Here is a 4995-nt window from a genome sequence, read left to right as displayed (position 1 = left end):
TGGGTGGCTCAGTCGTTAAGCGGCTGCCTTCAGCTCTGGTCATGATCCCAGGGTGCTGGGATTGAGCCCCGAGTCGGGCTCCCTGCTCCGCGGGAAGCCTGCTCCTCCCTCTCCCACTCCCCCTGCTTGTGTTCCCTCTCTTGCTGTATTTCTCTGTCAAATAAATAAATAAAATCTTAAAAAAAAAAAAAAAAGGAATAAGAAAATGGATTCTTTTGGAATGCCTGGCTGGTTGAGTCAGTAGGACATGTGACTCTTGATCTCAGGGTTGTGAGTTCAAGCCCCATCCACATTGAGTGTGGAGCCTACTGAAAAAAATGGATTCCTAAGGATTTTCTACATAGCAGATCATGTAATGTGTGAATAGAGATAGTTGTACCTTATCCTTTCCAATCTAGATACCTTTTATTTAATTTTCCTAAGTGTCCTGGTTAGAACCTCCAATAAAAATTTTGAATAGGAGTGGTGAGAAAAAAAAAAGAAGTGGTGAGAGCAGACATTCTTGTTACCAGTCTTAAAGGGAAAACATCCATCTCTCACCACTAAGTAGGATGGTAGCTATGGGTGTTTTGTAGATGCTTTTTATCAGACTGAGGTTTTCCTTCTCTTCCTAGTTTGAGTGTTACTGACATGAAAAGGTGCTGGAGGTTGTCAGATGTTTTATCTGCATCTATTGAGATGATCCATGTATTTTTTGTTTTTTAATTCCGTTCATATGGTGTATTATATTCATTGATTTTTTTTTAATTTAATATATATCCTCATGTTTGTGGGATAAATCGCAGCTAGTCATGGTGTATAATTCTTTCTATATGTTGATGGATTTGGTTTGCTAGTATTCTGTTGAAGAGTTTTGAGTCTATATTTTTAAGAGATATTGGTATGTAGATACTTTTTCACATCATGTTGTCATCTGATTTTAGTATCAGTGTAATAAGGGACTCATAGAATGAGTTGGGAAATGTTCCCTCTTCTATTTTTTTTTAAAGATTTTATTTATTTATTTGAGAGAGAGCGTGCACGCACGTGAACACAAATAGGGGGGAAGGGGCAGTGAGAGAGGGAGAAGCAGACTCTCCGCTGAGCAGGGAGCCTGATATGGGGCTTGATTCCAGGACCCAGAGAACATGACCTGAGCCGAAGGCAGATGCTTAACTGACTGAGTCACCCAGGTGCCCCTTCCTCTTCTATGTTTTGGGAAAGTTTTTCAAGAATTGATATTAGGACTCCGTGCTCAGCGCAGAGTCTGCTTGAGATTCTCTCTCCCTCTTTCACTGCCCCTCCCGCTCATGCTCTCTCTCTTTCTCTAAAATAAATAAATAAATCTTAAAAAAAAAAGAATGGATATTAATTCTTGAAATATTTGGCAGAATTTACCTGTAAAGTCACTTGGTCCTGGGCTTTTCTTTGTTGAGAAGTGTTTGATTACTGATGCACTTTCTTTCCTTGTTAAAATTCTACTCATAGGGCGCCTGGGTGGCTCAGTTGGTTAAGCGACTGCCTTCGGCTCAGGTCATGATCCTGGAGTCCCGGGATCGAGTCCCACATCGGGCTCCCTCCTCGGCAGGGAGTCTGTTTCTCCCTCTGACCCTCTTCCCTCTCGTGCTCTCTATCTCTCATTCTCTCTCTCTCAAATAAATAAATAAAATCTTTAAAAAAATAAAAAATAAAAAAATGAAATTCTACTCATATTGTTGTTATTGAATAAGTTTTGGTCATTTGTGTTTCCTAGAAATTTACCCATTTCATTTATTATCTAATTTATTGGCATCCAGGTTTTTATACAATTCCTTCAAAATTGTTTTTATTTCTGCAATGTCTTTTAGCTTGGGCTGTTATAACAAAGTACCATAGATTGTGTGGCTTATAAACACCACACATTGATTTCTCACATTTCTGGAGGCTAGAAGTCTGAGGATGCCAAGCATAGTTGAATTCTGGAGAACCCCTCTTGGTTGTAGACTGCTGTCTATCCACTGTGACCTCACATGGCAGAAGTGGGCAGGGGAGCTCTCTGGGGTCTCTTTTCTAGGGACACTAATTCCATTCTTGAGGGCTCCCAAAGACCCCACCTTGAAATACCATCATGTTGGGGATTAGGTTTCAAAATAGGAATTTTCAGGGGACACAAACATTTAGTCGATAGCACCTACCTTTTTTAATTTCAGACTCTAGTAACTTGAGTCTTATCTTTTTTTTATTCTTGATCAGTCTAGCTAAAGGTTCATCAATTTTGTTGATCTTTACAGAGAACCAAATCTTGGTTTCATTGATTTTTCTTTATTGATTTCTATTTTCTATTTTACCTTTGTTCTAATATTTATTATTTTTTAACCTCTGCTTTAGATTTAGTTTGTTCTTCTTTTCCCAGTGACTCAAGGTAGAAGGTTATCTTATTGATTCGAAATCTTAAATCTTTCTTTTCTTTTTTTTTTGGCAGTTATAGCTATAAAATCCTGTTAAGCATTGTTTTCACTAGATCCTATAAATTTTGGTATTTATGTTATCATTTTCATTTATCTTAAAGTATTTTCTAATTTCCCTTATGATTTCTTATTTGACCTATTGATTATTTAGGAGTTTGGTGTTTAATTGCTCATTGTGAACATGCCAAATTTCCTTCTGTGACTGATTTATAATTTTGTTCTATTGTGGTTGAAGAACATACTTTGTATGACTTCTGTCCTCTTAAGGGTATTGAGTCTTGTTTTATGGCCTACCATGTGGTTTATTGTGGAGAGTATTCCATGTGCCCTTGAGAAGAATGTGTACCCTGCCGTTCTTGGGAGGTGTGTTCTATATGTGTCCATTAGGTATAGATATTTTATAATGTTATTCAGTTCTTCTGTTTCCTTGTTAATATTCTGTCTTGTTGTTCTATCCATTATTGAACGTGGATTATTTAGTCTTTAAGTATATTATGGAATCAATTGTTTCTTCATTTCTGTCAGATTTTGCTTCATGTAATTTGGTGCTTTGTAATTGGGTGCATATGTTTATAAATGTTGTATATTCCTGATGGATTGTCCCTTTTATCATTGTAAAATAACCCTCTTTAGCTCTAAAAGCACTTTTTTGTTTTAAAGTGTATTTTGTCTGATACCTACTATAGCCACTCCAGCATTCTTAGTACTGCTGTTTGCATGGTAGATCTTTTTCATCCTTTTACTTTCAGTCTATATCTTTGAATGTTAAGTGTAGACAGCATACAGTTAGATCTTGATTTTTATCTATTCTGACAAACTTTGCCCTTTAATTATATTGTTACTGATATAATTTTGTTTATGCTATTTTTACTTTTTTGTTTTCTATATGTCCCATGCCTTTTTGTTACTCTATTTCTCATGTACTGCTTTCTTTTGCATTAAGTGAATATTTTCTATTGTAAACTTTCAGTTTCTTTAATTTTTCCCACTGTAGTTTCGAATTATTTCCTTTTGGTTCCTTTGTGGTTCCTTAGGCTCACTAGGCAGATGTTACCAGAACCTGCTCCAGATTTATACTAATTTAGTTCCAATGAGACATAGAAATGTTACTCCTGTGTAGCTCTATTCCCTTTTTCCTCTTTTTGTGATGTTATTGTTTATATGTATTATGTATGTTAAAAGCACAACACAGTGCTATAATTATTACTTCATACAATTTTATATCTTTTAAAGAAACAGGAGCAAGAATAACATGTATGTATGTATAGCTTTTGCTATATTGACCTTATTTCCCATTACTGGTTTCTTCATTTATTCCTGTTGATCCGTGTTACCATCTAGAGTCATTTCCTTCATCCAGTACAGCTCTGCTCCCTGCCACCACCTTGGCGTTATTGGCAAATATGTTACAATTACCCAGCAGTGCAATTATATATATATATATATATATATATATATATTTTAGTTGTTTTTTTTAAATTTGTTAAGAGAAGAAAGGAAAGAAATATGCATTTATACTGTCTTTTATAATGATATTATTACCTTTACAAGTGCTTTTTGCTTTTTTGTGTGGATTTGAAATACTGTCTGGTTCACTTGCATTCAGCCTATTCTTTCTTGTAAGGTGGGTCTGTTAGCAACAAATTCTCTCAGACTGTGTTGATCAAGGAATGTGTTTATATCACATTTATTATTTAAAGATAGCTTTGAGGGATATAGGATTCTTGGTTGATAGTTTTTTGTTCTTCTTTTGGCACTTTGAATATGTTTTTATCCTGCCTTCTGGCCTCCATTTTTTCTGATGACAAGTCAGCTGTTAATTTTATTGGAATTTCCTCAAAAATGACCCTTTTTTTTCTTGTTGCTTTCATGATTTTCTCCATGTCTTTTGGCTTTCATCATTTTTACTATGATGTATCTTTTTGTGGATCTGGTCGGTTTTATTATATTTGACATTCATTGAGCTTCTTAGATGTGTAGATTGAAGATTTTGATCAAATTTGAAAATATTCGGGTGCCTGGGTGGCTCAGTCGGTTAAGCAACTGCCTTCGGCTCAGGTCATGATCCTGGAGTCCCGGGATCGAGTCCCGCATCGGGCTCCCTGCTCAGCAGGGAGTCTGCCTCTCCCTCTGAACTTCTTCCCTCTCATGCTCTCTCTCTACCATTCTCTCTCTCTCTCAATAAATAAATAAAAATCTTTAAAAAAATTTTGAAAATATTCAGCCATTATTTCTTTGAATATTTTTTCTGCTCCTTTCTCTCCTCCCTTTTGGCACTTCTGTTACATGCATGTTGTATACTTTGCAGGGTCGCATAGTTCTCTGAAGCTCTTTTGTTTTTTTGTTTTTTTAATGTAATCTCTACAACCCAACATGGGGCTCAAACTCAAGATCCTGAGATTGAGTCGCATGCTCCACCAACTAAGTTAGCCAGGTGCCCTGACTCTGAAGCTCTTTTTATTTTCTTTTTTCCTCTGTATTATTTTGATTGTATAGTATCTGTAGGTCTATATTCATACTTGTTAATTCTTTCTTTCTTTCTTTCTTTCTTTCTTTCTTTCTTTCTTTC

The sequence above is a fragment of the Callorhinus ursinus genome, unplaced genomic scaffold (genome assembly GCF_003265705.2).
Source record: "Callorhinus ursinus isolate GAN/ISIS: 27379988/994484 unplaced genomic scaffold, GSC_fseal_2.0 scaffold33, whole genome shotgun sequence".
NCBI lineage: Eukaryota > Metazoa > Chordata > Mammalia > Carnivora > Otariidae > Callorhinus > Callorhinus ursinus.
The sequence above is the reverse complement of the archived record's forward strand: the minus strand, read 5'-3'. Positions refer to the sequence as shown.